Here is a 23,490-nt window from a genome sequence, read left to right on the forward strand (position 1 = left end):
GGATATTATCTACGTCTTATTTATGTTTGAATAAAAAAAAAGGATTTAAAATCTACATATGTGGTTAGTGTACTAGTACATCTGTGTTAATATGTAGATTTTAAGTACAGGTAAGTTTTGGAGAAACATGAATAGTTATTAATATAACCATTTCAAACACATCGCCCGAGCCATTATACAAGAGATTGCACCAAGCAAAGGGCGTCCCACCCCAACCTTACCTCAAAGCCCAAACATGAGAGGGAACGCTAACAAATACATTTACGATGAAAACTATTTATTACAAACTATGGTTGCATTAAACCAGTATTTTATTGATATTTAAGGAAGAGCTCTCTTTCAAGATTAACTCACAGCGATTTCTTTTTTTTTTTTTTTTTTTTTTACCCAGGGCAGAGGAAAAGTTACTCCTGTTGATTTGACAATCAACAAAACCACCCGAGCCTTAAAACACTCCGAATACCTAACCAATTACCTAATAAAAACATGAATGGTATCATGAAATGTTTGTAAAGCAGATTTTATACAAACTCGATACACTCACTGTAGAATTTAAAAGGCTAATTGCTGTTACCTGCCGACGGTATCAAAGATCGGTCTATCGGTCTTTTCAAATACAGGGTCGATTGGTGGTCTTAATTATATTAGTAAATTGGGGGACAGGCCCGTTGTGGCCCCCGGGTGAGCAGCGCCACTAGGAACTCGTTCAGACGATACGCACTCACCCGGAAAGCCTAGATGGTCCACTACCCCCCCCCCCCCCTCCCTTTCTGTGATTTAATTATTAAAATAATGAATTACAGGGCGGGCACGCACGACACCCCGACGAGTAGCGCCACATGGAACTCGTCCGGGGGACACGGCCGGGTCGGTCTATCAGTGTTGTTAAATAAAATGTTAATTGGTGGTCTTAATTACAATAGTAAATTGCATTGTGTAGGCTAATAAATTGTTACCAGTGATTCCGTAGTTTTTATACATATTTTTGAACTGCCTGTGATATAGGCTATACTAATTATTACTAATGGGAATTAATTTAACGTGATAGTAGGCCTACCTATTGGCAGTTTTGACCATTTCTTTTGGCCGTTTTGACTTTTTTCTTTGGCCGTTTTCTTTGGCCCTTTTAACTTTTTTCTTTGGCCGTTTAGACTTTTTTCTTTGGCCGTTTTGACTTACATGTTCAAGGCCGTTTCATCATGGGGCCGTTTTGACCGCATACCCTCCTATTCACCCAGGGTTGGTTTGCCCTAAATCTCATTCGTACCGAGTCGTTTTGCCCCCAAAAATAAAAATATTTATTATAGTTTTGAAGTATTTTTTCTTGTTTATTCAATATTCATGACCAAATATTAGGTAATTTTCTGTCTTTGGATATTAATGCTTTATCAGCAGTTTACTTTCTGTCAGCTGAAGCTAGGCGAAATCAACATACTGTACTCGGCATTTTAAGACCATGCTACACGATACGACTCATACGAGTCACTCAGATTTCAACGCCAACAAGCAAATCGTAACGTGCAAGGGCTATAACGGAGTTTTAAGTACAACACGATGCCGTTAAACTTTTGTTTACAAGAATGGATTCGTTTCACATTTAGCTTATTTATATTGTACATAAACTACTTGGAATATATTTAATTTTACATACCGTAATTGTAAAATGTAGAATATTATTTACGTACATAGGGGCTACTGCATTCGTGTACTGGTCATTACCCTAACGAAATGTGGCATTGTGGGACATGTCTGTACGCAAGTCACGTACAATCTCAACAATGTGGGTGGTTACCTTTCATTTTAACAGGCCTGAGAATATACGGCGTGTGTTAGTTCGGCTTGCCTCAGACTCGCTTCCTTTTAACGCGAACGAAAAACCGGTTGCCATGAATTGATTTGTGTGGGAAAAAACCCATAAAAATTCCCCAATACTAGCGCGACATGTTTGTTATTCTGTATTATAATTTCCTCCTAGAGAAGTGTATTCGAAGCTGCGTTCGAGAACGTCTAAAAACCAGTTCTCGTCACGCCATCAGGCGAAGAAGCAGTTCACGGTAACCGTGGAATATTGCGTTCACAAACCCGCTCCCTACACTAGAACAGAGTTTCGAATGCACGTCTACGCTTGTGAAACTGAAAGGTACCACATGCAGAACTTCCGTTATCGTTGTTACTGGTTGGACTATACCAATTAAAATCCCATAGGCGACCATGTTAACGTCTGTGTTTAAAAACACTATATGCAATATATCAACCAAACTATGACCTATACATATCAGTACTACAACCATACCTCAAATGGTACCTTTCATGGCTCATTTTCGGTATAACCAGATGTTTTTACAACACCCCTAGTTTCGCACAAAATTTGAGTACTTTTATTTACAGGTATCCCATACGTGTTCTAAGCACAAGGCTACTTTACAGTGGTACCAGATGAAATAAATTGCACACATTTTATTAGCCCAGATGAAACTAATTATTTTTACAACCAACACACTCACATTTATAACCAATCACAGGAATTTCTCTATCAAAAGTACGCTGCACCTCCAACTTTGACCCAACCGGAAATTATTTGCTTTAGTGCTACCTACTGTTAGCGTCGTTTCAAGATGCTATCTCGAGTATTACTATATGTTATGTAATCATTTAGAAAGGACTACTTCATCCACATTAAACGTTCTTATCATTTAACACTATTTTTCAAAGGGGCGGAACGTACCCCAATGGTAAAGCGCTCGCTTGACGCGCGGTCGGTCTGGGATCGATCCCCGTCGGTGGGCCCATTGACTATATGCTATATGCAAATAATTAAGCATCACCAGGATTCGTACGGGTAATGGAAAACCTGGAAAGTCATGGAATTTGCTAATGGCCTGGCAACTCGTACATTTATTTTTTGATTCATGGAAATTCATAAAAAATTAAACTGACCTGAATTATATTGCAGCTCAAAAGAAGAAGTTTTGTTTAACGACACCACTAGAGTACATTGATTTATTAATCATCGGCTATTGGATGTCAGACATTTGGTAATTTTTACATATAGTCTTAGAGAGGAAACCTGCCACATTTTTCCATCCCACCATCCCACAAACAGGGTAGCATATACCACGGCCTTTGATATACCAGTCTTGTTTTAGCTATATATATCTCTCTCTCTCTCTGTGTGTGTGTGTGTGTGTGTGTGTGTGTGTGTGTGTGTGTGTGTGTGTGTGTGTGTGTGTGTGTGTGTGTGTGTGTGTGTGTGTGTGTGTGTGTGTGTGTGTGTGTGTGTGTGTGTGTGTGTGTGTGTGTGTGTGTGTGTGTGTGTGTGTGTGTGTGTGTGTGTGTGTGTGTGTGTGTGTGTGTGTGCTCATGTATTATTAACATTTTATGTCACCGAGTTCAAATAAAAGTTGTGTTTTTGGTTTTGATTGACAAAAAGCGGATAAATAACGATTTCTTTCATGCTTAAAAAATATACTTCGTACTTTTTACATAATGTATTCGATTGTTTAGTTATACATTTTTCCATCTGCCCGTTTCAATAAGAAGGATATGATATGAAAATCTGAATCGTAATAATGGGCACCAGTGATTTATCTCTATAAGTGTGAGATATGTCTCAAAAGCAACAGTCCGTTTTTAATAATTTGTCATTTGTAGCTTTGGATGAATTATTAACGTGAGTTTTCCCTGTATCACTTGCTGCCAGTCTTTTTCAATAGGCTACCCTTGTATTGATAGAACATTACTGTCAGTGCTTCATATTCATAAAATGTTCACAATTACTTACCAAGTATATAAGCCACACGGTCAAATATGGATTGCGGGCAGCTGATGACAACCGCTGTTTGCTATTAACTACAAGGTAATTATAACTAATACTGTATAGCAGGTGCGTTTACATTTTGTATCGATCAGTAAATAGAAGTGATTACCAGAGTGTTTTTCGGTATCGTCAATATCATACATTCGGAATAAAACAAATGTATTATGCGAGCAACTGGCGAGTATGGCTGTCACGTTTAAACGGTATCGTTTCATTTAGGTCATCTAAACGTTCATTAAGCTTGTGGCACGTTTAAACGAAAATATCACATGTTATTAAAAATATATATTTTCTTAATAAGTAAACAATATATAGTTGCTTTATAGAGCAAATCTCTAGTACTTTTAGTGTTAAAATAATTCCAATATATATATTTTTAATTTCTATATTTTGTTTAAGGTAGCCTTGATTTTTCGTTTTCAAGCATTGCTGTTTTTGAAACATAAAATTCATTGGATTAACCAGATGATTGTTACGCACATAACATTACATACATTACATACACATAACTTGCACCGGCCTCTGTGACAGTGGTTAAGCCATCGGACTGCAGGTTGGTAGGTACAGACCCGGTACCGGCTCCAACCCAGTGCGAGTTCTTAAGGGTTCATCGGTGTATGGCTACTACACCCTCTTCTCTCTCACTAATCAACTAACCCACTGTCCTGGACAGACAGCCCATATAGCTGAGGTGTGTGTGTGTGTGCCCAGGGTAGCGTGCTTGAACCTCAATTGGATATCAGCACCAAAATAAGTTGAAATGAAATGAATATAACTTGCTCCGAGTTCTTTTAATCATGGCCAGTAAGCAGCGGTATCCACCACCATGGCAAGACAAGACAAGACTTTATTTACACAACGGCATAGGAGGAATATGTACATAAACATTTTGTTATATACACGTGACAAGATGGTTGACAGTAAATACATTAATTACAATACATTCACAAACACATATACAAACATATACAATCACGCACATCAATATATTATGTAATAATACAGATATTTGATACAGATATACGGGTATCCAAGTACTTATAAACGAATAGATTGTTAAACTTGTATATGGTGCAGTGGATAATGATAGTATTTTGTTAAATATGTTTGGTTTTGATGGTGTTTGTAGTCAAGGGCGTTTGAATTCATTAGTTATTATATTTATGAAATATGATAATTTCTTTAGGGTACTAATTCGTTTATTCTCCATTAGTTCTCTAAATGTATTAGTACTTGGTCGCGTATAATAATATGGGTGTAGCAACTGGACTCTTGAATTATGAAAAAAAGGCAAATAAAAAGATAATGGAACTCGTCGCCAATGTCCATTACATTACATAATGTGCAAATTCTATCTTCTATGAGTATATTATTCCAACGTCCAATTTCAACGGGTAGGTAATGGTTAGACGTTATACATTTTAAGAGTGCTGTCCAGTTTTTCTGGTAGTTTATTGATATAGCTTTCGAAAAATAGTTGTTCTTTGTATAATCGTTAAGTGTTGCCTCTCGATGACAGTGATATGTTATTTTTCCATGTTTGTAAATACTGATCGCATTGTCTTTGTTTAATTTGTTGTGAAAGACAATTTACTGATATGAAAGATTGTCTTATCCAGATATAACCCGTACACGTCAATGGACAGTTAACAATGTGCCAAAGTTTAGGTCTCACACCTCCGACTATGTTTAAGTGTTGGTGCTTTGTTCCATAGTTTTCCTTCAACGTGGGAGGGGCGGGACGTAGCCCAGTGGTAAAGCGTTCGCTTGATGCGCGGTCGGTCCAGGATCGATCCCCGTCGGTCGACCCATTGGGCTATTTCTCGTTCCAGCCAGTGCTCCACAACTGGTGTAACCCGCTGTCGCCACTTCATGAGCTACTCTTTTCGATTAGCAGCAATGGATAGTGCATACACCAGTTGTGGAGCACTGGCTGGCACGAGAAATAGCCCAATAGGTCCATCTATCCTAGACCGACCGCACATCAAGCGAACGTTTTACCACTGGGCTACGTCCCGTCCCTCCGGTTACCCATAACAGCGTACAAAAATCGTCCGATTTAACATGATCATTAACAACTGAAAAATAGGCTTATGGTAACAAGTTGTGATAGAAATGTAATACATCGTTAAAAGTCCAGGAGGTAATATTTGTCTGACCAATATTGACCACTGAAGCGGTGTTTGCGATATGATTAACAATTAAGCCTTTAGCAGAATAATAATAATAAAAAATTATCACCAGTACTACTACAATCGAAGAAATTGCTTTATAAACCTCATGACTGTATTCTGTATTGGATTGTATAACATATTAACGTGCCTATATATATATATATATATATATATATATATATATATATATATATATATATATATATATATATATATATATATATATACAATTAAGGTTCAAGCACCGCATTCTGCAACTGACCGTTGATATACCCAGAAATATAACCAAACAGAACTGGATGTGAATTCAACGTTCACATACTGATATGCAGAGTTTCTGTCAGAGGGTGTTTTTTTGTATTTTTTACATTTAATTCAATGCTAACACGAGAAGGTATAACGGGTATGGCGCCATACCCACAAAATTAATTACTCTTATCATTACTTTATGATTTTCTTAACCCTAAGAATAAACTTAAACCATTCTCTTTCTGGGCAAGGCCTCCCATACTCCCTGTTGACAGTGGTTACATTCAATTTCATAGCGCCACACCCAAAACTTTCTTCCTGGCAGAAACACTGGTGTGAAATGGGCTGGAAGTACGTCGACACGCTTGGTACCTAAGTTGCTATAGCAACAACCAGAAATACTATTAGCCGTACTGAATCCATCGATTAGATTTGGATGTTGTGAATCAAAGGTATTAATCACATGTACCCCGAAACAACAACCTCGAGATGCTGTCATATAATAAAGAGTACTTTTATTAGTGAATAAATAAAGGTAACGGGTCGTTTTGCCCTTAGTACTAGATCACCCATGTCATTTCGACCAGGATCCATCCTAGATACGATAACGTAGCGTTGACATCGACACGGGGTCTTCGGAGACATAGGCGAAAGTTTCTGTTACAATACCGTAACTCATGGGCGTACATAGGATTTTGAAAAGGGGGGTTCCAATACATAGGATTTTGAAAAGGGGGTTCCAAAATAGATTGCAGAGATATTGGGCATATATTTCTATGTTGAGTAAATATAATAATGTCAGATATTAATAAAGTACATTTATTCATTGATTTGTCCTATATCCACTGATTTTTAGATGTCACACATAGCGATCTATATTGCGTGTTTATATTTACAGTAAAAAACAATATTATAATTTTGTTTATTTTCAATATCATTTATTCAAGCCATATACACGAAATACATACAGGCCTTAGATAATATACAGGCAATGTATTCACATTAATAATTAATTCATGAACACTCACACTGCAGAGTTCGAAATGGTTTTAGGGCGAAACGACCCTGATTCCTTCCTACCAGCAACAGAGTCGTTTCGCCCCCATGTAGAGTTAATACAAAATCTTAAATTATTCATCCTATATCCATCGATTTTTTTTTTCATTTTATATAACAACCACAGCGCTTGGTCCAATACACGGAATGGTTTATACTAAACTTCGCGATGATCGATTTATGTCTGTGGTTATTTGTTAAGCTTATAATAGTATTATTGTTCAGCGCTTTATATATATCAACAAAAAGATCATGATCTAGTAGAATTGGAGGGATGCACGAGGCATGTACATATTAAACAAGAAATCCTCAAACAAGCACAAAAATCAACATCATCACAAAACCTACTACTACACAAGAAAACTAATTATATCCATACCTTTGTGCGACTTGTCCAGCACATGTACCTGCAAGCGATATTAACGCACACAATCCTTTCTAGAACACCCTCGGGATTACGTAACAGCGAAAGCTTTGTAGTTACTGCCTGGACGTCATAATGTATTGTCTCCGAAACCGCAGGTAAAAAGTACCACAGTAGTACTAGTGTAGCCAAGCGTAATGGATACCCTTTGTGCTTTAACTAGCAAACTGTAGGCTACCCAGTTTCTTGTGCCAACGCGACAATTGCTGGCCTTTTCCCGCGTACAAACACTCTTGACAAGTACTCCAGCGTGGCTGGCCTTGTATTATTTATGGAATCTTTCAGGTAAGCTAAGTAGCACACCTGGATTTTATTTTCTCTTCTCTCAAAGAAAAAATATCGATCCGCACCCAAAGGCAGAACAAAAGAAAATTATTGCCTGGCTAATGCTACCAGCCTAATGCTACCAGCCTAAGCGACATGCCATGAAACGGTTAACACTACATCGGACAAACAATGTTCATATTATGCAAAACTAACTGTAGACGTAGCCTGGTTCATCGGAATCTGAATAAAATGTTATGTATGTTATATAACTAACATTAAAGGGACTATATATCCTAAGCTTTCGGCCATTGTTAGGATGATGTCGACCACCGGCCTCGGTGGCGCAGTGGTTAAGCCATCGGACTACAGGCTGGTAGGTACAGGATTCGCAACCCGGTACCGGCTCCAACCCAGAGCGAGTTCTTAAGGGCTCAATGGGTAAGTGTAAGGCCACTACACCCTCTTCTCTCACACTAACCACTAACCAACTTATCTACTGCTGTTGCACTCACTCACTCACTCACTCACTCACTCACTCACTCACTCACTCTCTCTCTCTCTCTCTCTCTCTCTCTCTCTCTCTCTCTCTCTCTCTCTCTCTCTCTCTCTCTCTCTCTCTCTCTCTCTCTCTCTCTCTCTCTCTCTCTCTCTCTCTCTCTGTCTTATAAATACCACAGAAAGCATTAACATATTCAAATAGCATATTTTGTTTAGATACTATTGTTTAAATATGTACTTTGTAAGGCAGTGACCACGGCTCCCCAACCTGTTCACTGCCCATGTTCTGGGGGCAATAAATCTTTAAAAAAAAACAAAAAACAAACAAACAAACAAAAAACACACACAAAAAAATACTAACCAACTAGCAACTAACCCACTGTCCTGGACAGACAGCCCAGATACCTGAGGTGTACGCCCAGGACAGCGTGCTTGAACCTTAATTGCATATAAGCACGAGAATAAATCCGGGGAAAATATAGAAACTCTTCTCTTTTTAACCGTTTAAGGAGTTTTAGACTATTAACTACTCAGTTGCCCCCCCCCCCCCCCCCCCCCCAAACAAAAAATCCTAGCTACGGCCCTGAATTTTAGGTCCTAAAAACAGCCTACAAAAGTTACAATATTTCTTTGTTTTTAGCAAATAAGACGTACGACATTTCAACAAAAGAATTTTTTTTTTAAAGAATTTCGGTTTTTATGCCCCTACATAGCGATATCCCATTTTCCCAGTCAAATTCCCTAGCATCAAAAGAGAGAATGTCGATAGTAGATTACGATGGCTGTTACACTGTTACCCAATGACTCTGTACATCATGGTACCGGCCTCGGTGGTGTCGTGGCAGGCCATCGGTCTACAGGCTGGTAGGTACTGGGTTCGGATCCCAATCGAGGCATGGAATTTTTAATCCAGATACCGACTCCAAACCCTGAGTGAGTGCTCCGCAAGGCTCAATGGGTAGGTGTAGACCACTTGCACCGACCAGTGATCCATAACTGGTTCAACAAAGGCCATGGTTTGTGCTATCCTGTCTGTGGGAAGCGCAAATAAAAGATCCCTTGCTGCTAATCGGAAGAGTAGCCCATGTAGTGGCGACAGCGGGTTTCCTCTCAAAAACTGTGTGGTCTGACGCCATATAACCGTAAATAAAATGTGTTGAGTGCGTCGTTAAATAAAACACTTCTTTCTTTCTGTACATCATGGCATTGCACAGACAACAATTTTATTTATTAACAGATCACTACAATATCCAGTACAAAACTGACAATAATTGAATGCATTGGCTATATTTTTTCATTGCAACTTATTTTTTCGTGATTATATCCGATTAAGGTTCAAGCACGCTGTCCTGGGCACACACACCTCAGTTATCCGGGCTGTCTGTCCAGGACAGTGGGTTAGTTGTTAATTGTTAGTGGTTAGTGAAACAGAAGAGGGTGTAGTCGTTAAAACTCGCTCTGGGTGGGAGCCGGTACCGGGCTGCGAACACTGTATTTACCAAGCCTTATGTTCGATGGCTTAACAACGACGCCACCGAGGTCGGTATTGACTATATAATTATTTTTTAACAATGTAAGCAGGCGCGGATCCAGTTTTTTTTAAAAACCCGTTTTAGTTTTTGAAAATAGAATTTAAAGATCCTTCACAGGTGGACGGGATAACTTACTATTCTGTGGAGAAGCAGAACAGACGACAAAACATGTCATCCAAGACTGCATAAACCTTCAGCAGCTGAGTGAGACTACAACAACTCCCCAGAAGAAACTGTATGGCACAAGAAGTGATCTACAGAGAACCGTATCGTTCATAGTCATTGCTGGCCTTGACGTGTAGTCAACAAGCGAACGAAAAGACGACGACCACGACGACTTTGTATTTTGGTTTATTCTGTAATATATATTGTTTCACCAAAAATAGGGGTGTGTGTGTGTGTTGGGGGGGGGGGGGGGGCTCTGCCTGAATGCGCCTGTTAAGGAGGATAACTATGTAAAAAGAATACAATTTTCAGTAAAATGACAAAGCATTACGAGTGCAATGTTACGCCGTAATAGTCGTATGACTAATTCAAACAAAGGAACCACTTTGGGACTTCACTTTCGAGACAGAGCTGGATTAGCAATTTACGAACATACACTTATTTGTTTTGCAAGAACATATATCATGTCATTGCTGAGTTGCACAGTATGACACAGACCACGACCTCTCAAAAGCGATATTCCACAATGTGACGAGGCAATAAATATGTCATGGGTACATATATCTTCCACTGCGGTGTTGTAAGTGTTGTAAAAAAATCCAACATCAAACGGGACAACTGGTTTGGATATTTATTCTGATGTAATTTGTTTTATCGTTTGTTTGGGTGGGTTTTTTTGGTGGGTTTTTTGTGTGGGTGTGGGTACTTTCTGGCATGCTTCAAGCACGCCTGTCGTGGGTACAACCTCCGACTTCACCAGAGTTCTGTCCATGACGGAGCATATTTTTGTGGATGTGGGTAATTTCTGGCATGCTTCCGTCAAAGGACTGTTCAAGCACGCCTGCCGTGGGCACAAGCTCCGATTTGCCAGAGTTCTGTTCCTGACAGAGCAGATTGATTTTGGGGTGTGTGGGTAATTTCTGGCATGCTTCCACCAAATAACTGTTCAATCACGCCTATCGTGGGCACAACCTCCGACTTTGCCACAGAGTTCTTTGTTGTTAAATGATAAACAGTGCCTTAAATATAGGACTGTCTGGCACACGTGACATAGGCAGGCTCATACACACTGCTGGAGGGATGGGGGAGGGGGCGAACCACAGAGTCCATCAAATATTACAAATATTCTTGTTTCTGGTCATATATCTTCGTTCCAGCTAGTGCACCATGACTGGTGTATTAAAGGACGTGGTATTGGTTATCCTGTGTGGGATGATACATATAAAAGATCCCTTGCTACTAATGGAAAAAATGTAGCGGGCTTCCTCTCTAAGACTGTATATATGTAATTTTTTTTACCAAATGTGCTCTAGTGGTGTCGTTAAATAATTTTCCCAACTAAAGGCTTTCGATCTCTCACACTTTCATGCTCCGATCTTAAACCCGACCACTCTGAGCTGGCTTCCGCCGGGTCTGTGCGTGATATATTCTAAGGTCCCGTTTCTCAACCATGTTCTAGTGAATTGTGAACAAAACAAACGAAAAGGATAAAAGAACACTTGCGTAGCTGAGAAGACCAACACGTTTCACCCGAAAATAAGTACACATTTTAAAAAGCTAGGTACGCCCATCCCAAACAGTTTCAATCATATCCGAGAACAAGTCCGTGCTTATATGTGTGGACAGATAAAACGTTTTGAATTGTCATATATGTTTGTTTAGAAGGATGTATTTTCATTAAAAAAATTAATATAGATGAATAGCTTTTCGTGGAACAACAATTCACCGTTAACGGTTCGGTCATGACAGCGATTCAAATGAAAACGAACACGAATTCATATTTTTGAGTCGAATCAAGAATAAAAAATAAAAAATACACTACTGATCATGTATATATGGGTAGCTTAGTTGTTCCACATTATCACACGGCACTAAGTACATATCTTGAAAGCCTATACACCTGTAGCTAGTTTACGCCTATACCAAACACTTCAAATCGTGTTTAACGACGATCCAACGCTTGTGTTTGTGGTTAGATGAAGCGTTTTTTAACACACATAATGTTGATTCAGTATCTTGAATGTTATAGTACTAGAACTGGACAAAGGCCATGGTATATGCTTATAAAAGATCCCTTACTGCAGTGTTCGAGATTAACAGTATCCCGATATCCCGGGGATACCAGAATTTAATTTTGGATACCAGACTTCAAGAACCCAGTATCCCACGCAAGTATAATACAAGTTTGCAATTTATAAGGAATCGCGACTGACAACTTAAAAAAATTCTAGGTGTTCTAGGTGTCGCGTGAACAGTACATGCTGGTACATATTTTAGTGTTCTTTCTGTTTAATATTCTGACAATATTCTCCGAAAGTAGATATCTTTGAAAATGTTTCAAGCGGGAACACCCCTGCAGCACCAACTGCAAGAGGAGGACACCCCTCACACACCCACCCTCTCCGCCGACCCAGTGTCAAATTCCTTACGACGCCTCTGTTCTTCTTTCTGTTTTTCTTCTAAAAGTGAAATGGCCCAGGAAAAGGATTTTTATTGCCTAAAGTCCGTGTAACTTGAATTTGAAACCCACAACGCAACTGCAATGAATTAAAAGGCAATTTCTGTTCTTATAAGCGTTGATATTCCAAATAAAACGAAAATATGCTAATCGTTTTTATTTTTAATAATAGCAGAATAATTTTAAAAACTAAAAAACTAAACTAAAACAAAACAAAACAAAACAAAAAAATTTCAGTCTGAAATAGCAAAAACAAAATTAAATACAAATATTAACTGCTACGCGTCATCTGTGCCAATAATATCTGTCCTTCAATACAAGTTTGAACAACGATATTCAGTTACAAAATCACGCGCTTCTGTTTGCATAGCCACGTGTCAAATAAACTATACTAAACGTCAACAGAAACGCAAATTAATGTTTATTATGTGGATAAAGTTCGGTTAGGTTTACATACATGCGCTCACTCTGTGAAATGATTAAACAGTATACCAATGATAAACATGATACCAATGATAAACAGAATAACATTGATAAACATGATACCAGTGATAAACACTATAACATTGATAAACATGATACCAGTGATAAACACTATAACATTGATAAACATGATACCAACGAAAAACAGTATACCAATGATAAACTACACAAATGGTAAACAGTATACCAATGGTAAACAGTACACAAATGATAAACATGATAAACAGTATACCATTGATAAACCGTACACCAATGATAAACAGTATACCATTGATAAATAGTACACCAATGATAAACAGTATAACATTGATAAATAGTACACCAATGATAAACAGTATAACATTGATAAATAGTACACCAATGATAAACAGTATACCATTGATAAATAGTACACCAATGATAAACAGTATACCATTGATAAACCGTACACCAATGATAAACAGTATACCATTGATAAATAGTACACCAATGATAAACAGTATAACATTGATAAACAGTATACCAATGGTAAACAGTACACCAATGATAAACATGATACCAATGATAAACAGTATAACATTGATAAACAGTATACCAATGGTAAACAGTACACCAATGATAAACATGATACCAATGATAAACAGTATAACATTGATAAACAGTATAACATTGATAAACATGATACCAGTGATAAACAGTATAACAATGATAAACAGTATAACAATGATAAACAGTATAACAACGATAAACCATATAGCAATGAAAAACAGTATACCATTTGATAAACAGTATACCATTGATAAACAGTATAGCATTGATAAACATGATACCAATGATAAACATGATACCAATGATAAACAGTAAAACAATGATAAACAGTACAACAATGATAAACCATATACCATTGATAAACAGTATATCATTGATACACAGTATAGCGTTGATAAACAGTATACCATTGATAAACAGTATAGCGTTGATAAACAGTATACCATTACCAATCTGTAATTTTTCTAAATCTCAGTTGATATGTGTTAATCTCTTTAGAAAGGAAATAATAATAATAATAATAATAATAATAATATTTCCGTTTAAAACATTTCGCGTTTCGTTTGGTGCCCAGTATATGTCATAGTGTATTGTGTTGTGTAGGCGTGACCGACAGCTGACCGAGATCAAATCAAGTACTTGGACAGATTGCTTCTTAAACGAACACCACGCCCAGTCTTACAAACAGTTAAAGAGACTGTCACGAGGTTTTCAGCCATTGTAAGAAAAACAAAATTGATTTGTTAACGACACCACTAGAGAACACTATTTATTAATCATCGGCTAGTGGATGTCAAACATTTGGTAATTTTGACATATCGCCTTAGAGAGGAAACCCGCTACATTTTGTCATTAGCAGCAAAGGATTTTTTTATATGCACCATCCCACAGGCAGAATAGCACATACCACGGTTTTTGATATGCCAGTTGTGGTGTACTGGCTGGAACGAGACCATTGTAAGATGTTTCTGGCCAATATAGCCTTTTTGGCGACTACAGTGACACATTAAATACATTTGATATTTAGAAGGAAGGGAATATTTCTATTTAACGATGCACTCAACACATTTTATTTACGGTTATATGGCGTTAGACATATGGTTAAGGACCACACAGATATTAAGAGAGTAAACCCGCTGTCGCCACTTCATGGGCAACGTTTTTCGATTAGCAGCAACGGATCTTTTATATGCACTATCCCACAGACTGGATAGTACATACCACGGCCTTTGTTACACCAGTTATGGAGCACTGGCTGGAACGACAAATAGACCAATGGGCCCACCGACGGGAATCGATCCTAGATCGATCGCTCATCGGGAGAGCGCTGTACCACTGAGCTACGTCCCGCACCTTGATATTTAGAATGCCAGTGCCTGTATATTCAATGTGTTTGTGGTCGTTTGCTGTTTCCAGCACTGATTTATATTTTATCTCATATGTTTTGTTGTTTTGGGGTTTTTTAAAATCCCTACGTAGACATTATTTGGAGGTAGAATCCGGTTTGGGCTACTACAAACTTTAGGACGACAACAAACGCTGATATTGTAAACAAGAAAATGTATTTAATATCATATATAAATTTAATCCTCAAAAAGGCTATTTTAGCCAGAAACATTACAGGGGCGGAACGTAACCCAGTGGTACAGCGTTCGCTCGATGCGAGGTCTGTGTAGGATCGATCCCGTCAGTAGGCCCATTGGGCTATTTCTCGTTCCATTGCACGGCGACTGGTATATTAAAAGGCCGTGGAATGTACTACCCTGTCTGTGGGATGGTGCATATAAAAGATCCCTTGCTGCGTCGTTAGATAAAGCATTTCTTTCTTTCTTTCTTACAATGGCAGCAAACTCGGGACAGTCCCTTTAAACAGCAGGTAAAGAAGTTCGCATCCTGATACCAGCCCAGTTGAGACGTGTGAGGCCACTATGCCGACTTCCTTCTCCGTCACCGTTTACATCAACAACTGATCATTCCTTCTCCGTCACCGTTTACATCAACAACTGATCATTCTTTCTCAGTCACCATTTACATCAACAACTGAACATTCTTTCTCAGTCACCATTTACATCAACAAGTGATCATTCTTTCTCAGTCACCGTTTACATCAACAACTGAACATTCTTTCTCAGTCACCGTTTACATCAACAACTGAACATTCTTTCTCAGTCAACGTTTACATCAACAACTGATCATTCTTTCTCAGTCACCGTTTACATCAACAACTGAACATTCTTTCTCAGTCACCGTTTACATCAACAACTGATCATTCTTTCTCAGTCACCATTTACATCAACAACTGAACATTCTTTCTCAGTCACCATTTACATCAACAACTGAACATTCTTTCTCAGTCACCATTTACATCAACAACTGATCATTCTTTCTCAGTCACCATTTACATCAACAACTGATCATTCTTTCTCAATCACCATTTACATCAACAACTAATCATTCTTTCTCAGTCACCATTTACATCAACAAGTGATCATTCTTTCTCAGTCACCGTTTACATCAACAACTGATCATTCTTTCTCAGTCACCATTTACATCAACAACTGATCATTCTTTCTCAGTCACCGTTTACATCAACAACTGAACATTCTTTCTCAGTCACCGTTTACATCAACAACTGAACATTCTTTCTCAGTCACCGTTTACATCAACAACTGAACATTCTTTCTCAGTCACCGTTTACATCAACAACTGATCATTCTTTCTCAGTCACCGTTTACATCAACAACTGAACATTCTTTCTCAGTCACCGTTTACATCAACAACTGAACATTCTTTCTCAGTCATTGTCTAAACTAATAACTCATCACTAACCTGTCTAGGGCTGACAGTCCAGATAGCTGAGGTGTGTGCCTAGGACAGCGTGCTTGAACCTTAAATGTATATATAAAGTTTAATTTATTTAACGACATCACTAGAGCACATTGATTTATTAATCATAGACTATTGTATGTCAGACATTTGGTAATTTTTACATATACATGTAGTTTTAGACAGGAAACGGGCTATATTTCTTCGATTAGTAGCAAGGGATCTTTTATATACACAGACAGGATAGTACATACCACGGCCTTTTGATATACCAGTCGCCGTGCAATGGCTTGAACGAGAAATAGCCCAATGGGCCTACTGACGGGATCGATCCTACACAGACCGCGCATCGAGCGAACGCTACAGTGGGTTACGTTCCGCCCCTGTAATGTTTCTGGCTAAAATAGCCTTTTTGAGGATTAAATTTATATATGATATTAAATACATTTTCTTGTTTACAATATCAGCGTTTGTTGTCGCCTTTGATATACCAGTCGTGGTGCACTGGCTGGAACGAGAAATAACTCAATGGGCCCACCGACGGGGATCGATCCTAGTCCAACCGCGCATCAAGCGAACACTTTACCACTCAGCTGGGCTACGTCCCGCCCCAATGACGATAAGTTTGTTTGTTTTATTTAACGACGCCACTAGAGCACATTGATTTTTAATCTTATCATCGGCTATTGGACGTCAAACATATGGTCTGACACTGGTTTTAGAGGAAACCCGCTGTCGCCACATAGGCTACTCTTTTTTTACGACAGGCAGCAAGGGATCTTTTATTTGCGCTTCCCACAGGCAGGATAGCACAAACCATGGCCTTTGTTGAACCAGTTATGGATCACTGGTCGGTGCAAGTGGTTTACACCTACCCATTGAGCCTTGCGGAGCACTCACTCAGGGTTTGGAGTCGGTATCTGGATTAAAAATCCCATGCCTCGACTGGAATCCGAACCCAGTACCTACCAGCCTGTAGACCGATGGCCTGCCACGACGCCACCGAGGCCGGTCCAATGACGATAAGGACAAACTAAGTAAATATTGATATTCAAGAAACAGGTAAGCCAGAACGTATCCAGTGCAGTGTAGACGAACTATCTCAATTATTGAAATTAAACGTCTCGCTACCCAGATCGTAGTAATTGCAAGCATTGCTTAAATTGCCTATACATGTACATTACGTAACGAAGAATGCACGCCGAAGTAAAGATGTTCCAAAGATCGATTATAATCGAAAATTTATCGATTTGATGATCGATTATAAAAATCCATAATCGATTGTGTGGGAAAATATTAAATGTAATTGAAAGAAAGGCATGTTTTATTTAACGACGCACTCAACACATTTTATTTATGATTATATGGCGTCAGACATATGGTTAAGGACCACACAGATGTTGAGAGAGGATACTCGCTGTCGCCACTTCATGGGCTACTCTTTCCGATTAGCAGCAAGGGATCTTTTATATGTACCATCCCACAGACAGGGCAGTACATACCACGGCCTTTGATATACCTGTCGTGCTGCAATGGCTGTAACGAGAAATGACCCAATTGGCCCACCGACGGAACTGTAATTCTGGAAGGACTTTCCTTTGGCACTGTCACTAATCCTAACCCTATTTATGTTAAGTATTTATAATGTTCTTTATATGTGACAGTGCCAAAGGAAAGTCCTACCTAATAAACAAATTGGTTAAAATGGAAAGGAAATTTTACAAAACTTATAACCCCAAAACGATAGAATTATTTCGGACTTTACCTGAACTATTCAACAAGCAAATTCTCAGCAATGGATGGCTGACATTAGGTATGTTACACGTGCTGAACGTGATATCTGTTATTAACGATTTAGCATTCGGCAATCTTCGTTGTATTCCGCCTGATCAGGTTTATAAGGCTTAAAAGTTATTTCGGTGATGCATTTGTGTGTCCAAGGAGCGGGACGTAGTCTAGTGGTAAAACATTCGCTCGATGCGCGGTCGGTCTGGGATCGATCTCCGTCAGTGGGCCCATTGGGCTATTTCTCGTACCAGCAATGTACTACCCTGGCTGTGGGATGGTGTATATAAAAGATCCCTTGCTGCTAAGCGAAAAGAGTAGCCCATGAAGTGGCGACAACGGGTTAACTCTCTCAATATCTGTGTGGTCCTTAACTACATGATTGACGCCATATAACGGTAAATAAAATGTGTTGAGTGCGTCATTAAATAAAACATTTCTTTCTTTCGTGGGCTAAAGCGTTGTCCTTGTTTACAGCGTACAATTTAATTCAATTCAATTCATTTATTTTGGCAAGACGGTAAATAGTATAACAATAACGGTAACTACAATACAGTACTATAATTATAAGATAATAGTAAATACTTTTTGTACATACATTTAGAGATATATGTATAGGACGATTGAACTGAATTGAATTGACTTTCCGAAATATTGTATGTTTGACTCGTTGATAACTCCATCACACACAACAGGACTTTAATTAATTTGGAAGCTAACATATTAATCACAATCATTATAGTCTATGGGCCGAATTTACAAAGCATCTTTATGTCTTACAGGTAGTACTAAACCAAATAACTTCCGCAAGTGAACACCACAAGTCCTGTGTTTGGTGATCAATGTGAGTGTGTTGGTTGTGAAAAGAAAGTTTCATCTGGGCAAAAAATGTATGCAATTTTATTTCATCTAGTACCAATGTGTCAAGTAGCCTTGTCCTTGAAACATGTATGGGGTTCGAATCCCCGACCTAATATTCAAAGTTCTAATTGCATTGTTGTCAACTGCAGATTCTTGAAAAAATAATTTACAGTTATAACAATAGTGTGACGTCACAGGTGTGAATTATTATTGTCATACACGTCTGTTTCCATTTGGGTTCGATCATCGTTCCATCGAGTGGTACTAACTAAACAACCATAAGCTCGAACCTGGACCCGAAAGACCGTGGTTCTTAGTGTGCTTGTCTATACCGATAACATACATTGCACTTGTAACTTGCTACCTAGTCTAGTTGTGCACATATAAATATTTCCATTGAATGTTTATATAAACTAACTTATATTTGCGGAAACGTATCACGCTATGGTTGTATGGGAGATAAAGCGTGTATCTGTCTGGATTTTAGTATTATACGTCTCGCGGACATGCACGACTTCATGATAGGCGAATTATTTTATTTTATTTTATTTTTTTGGGGGTGGGTGGGGTGGAGGTGGATGGCATTACGACCAGGTAAACTTCAAATGTCTTAATATAACACAACATATAACCCATTCAAAATAAATAAGTGTGAACAGTTTCATGTTGTTGGGTTTTTTGTTATTATTATGATTAGTTTTTTGTTGTTGTAATAAAACAACTTCCAGGAGTCGCGTTCGAGTATGATGACCAATTACTAACATTCAATTTAGCCTTGAGACTGTTTTTAAGCTTCAGGGCGATAGAGCACATGGCTAGGGCATTGGAGTAATTTACCGCACGGCCGCCGTTAATTTCGAGCTATGACGGGTGCGAGCGAGCGCGCATGTGTTCAATTACTTATTATAATATTATGTGCGTTTCAGACGAAGAAGCGTTTAGTTAGGCATGGACGACCGAATCTATAAGATCTTTATGATTGGCGAATTTAATGCAAATGTATTTGAACGTGACCATTTTAGAATTGATCACCTGTGTACCAGCTTTCAATTATTTCAATTAATAAAAGAACCCACACGAATCACACAGAATAGTAATGGTGCTCTTGAGTTGGTGTTTGTTTCGTTTCCGTTAAATATTGTTAATTGTGTTCTTACACACCGGCCTCGGTGGCGTCGTGGTTAGGCCATCGGTCTACAGGCTGGTAGGTGATGAGTTCGGATCCCAGTCGACGTATGGGATGTTTAATCCAGATACAGACTCCAAACCCTGAGTGAGTGCTCCGCAAGGCTCAATGGGTAGGTGTAAACTACTTGCACAGACCAGTGATCCATAACTGGTTCAACAAAGGCCATGGTTTGTGCTATCCTGCCTGTGGGAAGCGCAAATAAAAGATCCCTTGCTGCTAATCGGAAAGAGTAGCCCATGTAGTGGCGACAGCGGGTTTCCTCTCATAATCTGTGTGGTCCTTAACCATATGTCTTACGCCATATAACCGTAAATACAATGTGTTGAGTGCGTCGTTAAATAAAACATTTCTTTCTTTTTTTCAGTTCTTACACCTTTTTGTAGTGACCATTCTCCTGTTGTTTCTGAACATAGAACGTATTAATAATATGTGATCAAAAAATGGTTGGTTAAGCTTAGTGTGGGAAAAAACTTAGGCTACGTCCTTCAGTCGTAAAATATGAACGTGACAAATAATCCAAACGTAGTTTTAGATGATGTTCAAATATTCGAGGTTGAAGTGGGACTCACATTCCACAAGTCTGGAGATTGGGAGTTTGATATAAAAAGTATTACGAATACGACCAGTAAAATGATTAACTGTATCCGATCCTTTGAAGTTAAAAGTTTGTTTTGTTGAACGACACCACTAGAGCACATTAAATGTATTAATCATCGGCTATTGGATGTCAAACAATTGGTCATTCTGCTACATTTTTTAATTTTATTAGCAACAAGGAATCTTTCATATGCACTTTCCCACAGAAAGGAAAGCGCATGCCACGGCCTTTGACCAGTTGTGGTGCACTAGCTAGAACGGGAAATAGCCTAATGGGCCCACCGACGGGGATCGATCGTACACCGATCGCGCATCACGCAAGCGCTCTACCACTAGGCTACGTCTCGCTCTCGACCATTTAAATACAGGCTACCCAAAAGGTTGTTGGATAAAATATATAGGTAATTTATTCTGTCCGTGTGACTACGCTAATATCCTTTGGGATAACTGTTCTCTGTAACTAGCACTCTCTCTCTCTCTTGAAAACATTAATTTAGATTTCCTCCGAACGATTCGTGGTGCTGTTCGAGGAACACAACACCAGCTTCTTTACAAAGAAACTGGATTTATATCGTTAAAGGAAAGGAGACGTCAAAATTATGTATGATGTACAAAATTGCTAATAATGTAGTACCCACCTGCTTGAGATAAATACATACTCTATACGTAAAGTTGATTAATTGCAAACATACTAAGGTCGAACAGAGTTCTTTGCGGACTATTTCTTTCCTTCTGCTGTTAAACTACGGAACAGTACAACACTTGAAACTAGGAAATCTGTACCATTAAACGAATTGGTCATACACTCCGGAAACCAGCATCGAATATCACCAGGCAGGCTCTGACATAGAACCCACAAGGCAGAAGAAAAAGAGGCCGCCCAAAGAACACATGGCGAAGGGACCTCCAGGTGGACACCAAGAAGACAGGCCCCTGCGCGTGCTGTAACCTCACCGTGGTGCAGGGGTGTAACATTCTCTTTGAGAATGGCCAATACAGCACAAATTGAGTAAAAGTCAGTATCTATCTGTGATATTTATGTTTTTGCACGGTTCTTTACACTGTGTTTTTGTTTAACTGTTGAATTTTTATTATTGATGTTGATCATCACTTTAGATTTGCATTTACCATAGTTTGACACCCAATAGCCGATGTATTTTTCGTGCTGGGGTGTCGTTAAACATCCATTCATTCATTCCAAGAAGACAGGATACACCTGGAGGCAGCTTGAAACCAGAGCCCAGGACAGACAACTCCGGAAAACTGTAGACAATGGCTTATGCCCCAGAAGGGACGACGGGCATAAGTAAGTAAGTAAACAAATTTAAGACACTACGAAATAAATAAGTCTGATCCCAAGGCACCATCTTATGTCTATGTGGGCGACAGAAGGTGACATATATTACACTGTCGACTCCGCTTGGGTATTAGTGATTAGTATACCATCAAATAAAATCACATAGTATGTAAGACACATACATACATGTACATATATGTTACTATTGTCGTCAGAAAACAACTGGGATTTAAGCTGCTCGTTTCAAAACAAGACAAGACAAGAATTTATTACACTCAGGCCGTATTCTACGGCACATGAGGACATGGCTGTATTCAATGGTAGGACATGGCTTACAGGAGCAAAAATAGTCGAAGTATAATATTGGTAGTAGTACAGATATAATACAATTGCGAAAATTAGTAAATATATTTTATCAATGGTATATAAATATAGCTTATGATGTAGTAGAAAAAAAAAAGTTATATGTTTGCTACATATAGAGTTTGGGGTGGGTGTGTACGAAACATAACATCCATGAAACCATTTCGAGATCTCAATTATACACGGCACTGGAAGTGAGAAACATGCACTGTTCAAAACTATGTACTTTTTTCCTGTAATGTTTTGTTCAGACGGTAAGATATCGTCTTTGACTACCCTAGTTCCGCACAAAAAAATTGTCATCCTGTTCATTGTAAGACCCCGCACTTGTTTCAAGTAGCAGTTCCTTTCCTTTTAACTTGTTTTTCGTGCTTATATCCAGTTACGGTCCAAGCACGCTGTCATGGGCACACACACGCACGCGCGCACACACACACACACACACACACACACACACACACACACACACACACACCTCAGCCATCGGGGCTGTCTGTCCTGGCCACTGAGTTATGGGTTAGTGGTTAGCGAGAGAGAGGAGGGTGTAGTGGTCTTACACCTACCCATTGAGTCGTTTAAAACTGGCTCTTGGTGGGAGCCGGTACCGGGCAGCGAACCCTGTAACCACGACGCCACCGAGGCCGGTGAAAAGTAGTAGTTTAATACAGGAATTTACTGGCCAGATGAAACAACATTGTTAGTAGCAGAGGGGTCACTTGAGCCCCATGTGTACTCGTTGACCCTGAGGTCACGTGACCTGGGCGTGGCCTCTTCTGATCTAAGCGTAGGGTGTGACGTCACTGGGACGCTAACCTTGACCTACTTAGAGTACCTCTGGGTTAATGGCTTGGACAGCTGTGGGTGTGGGAACATGACCTTTGTGTCAGGAAACGCTGGATGTCGACCAGATTTAGGGGTGTG

The 23,490-nt window shown here is 39.0% G+C and overlaps 1 protein-coding gene across 8 annotated transcripts in view; it reads right to left on the reverse strand.

The window, feature by feature from the left end:
* Positions 1–23,490, reverse strand: part of LOC121382174 — a 110,953-nt gene that overhangs the window by 33,475 nt on the left and 53,988 nt on the right. For 3 of the 8 annotated variants that reach the window (XM_041511692.1, XM_041511687.1, XM_041511688.1), the window contains exon 2: positions 16,481–16,539. The exons of 2 other annotated variants lie outside the window; for them this stretch is intronic. The gene's annotated coding sequence lies outside the window, so the exon portion shown is untranslated. Of the gene's footprint in view, positions 1–1,792; positions 2,120–7,675; positions 8,369–16,480; positions 16,540–23,490 lie in introns of those variants that run through there. 3 more of the 8 variants (XM_041511691.1, XM_041511690.1, XM_041511689.1) reach the window with 2 other exon arrangements.

The sequence above is a fragment of the Gigantopelta aegis genome, chromosome 9 (genome assembly GCF_016097555.1).
Source record: "Gigantopelta aegis isolate Gae_Host chromosome 9, Gae_host_genome, whole genome shotgun sequence".
Lineage (NCBI taxonomy): Eukaryota > Metazoa > Mollusca > Gastropoda > Neomphalida > Peltospiridae > Gigantopelta > Gigantopelta aegis.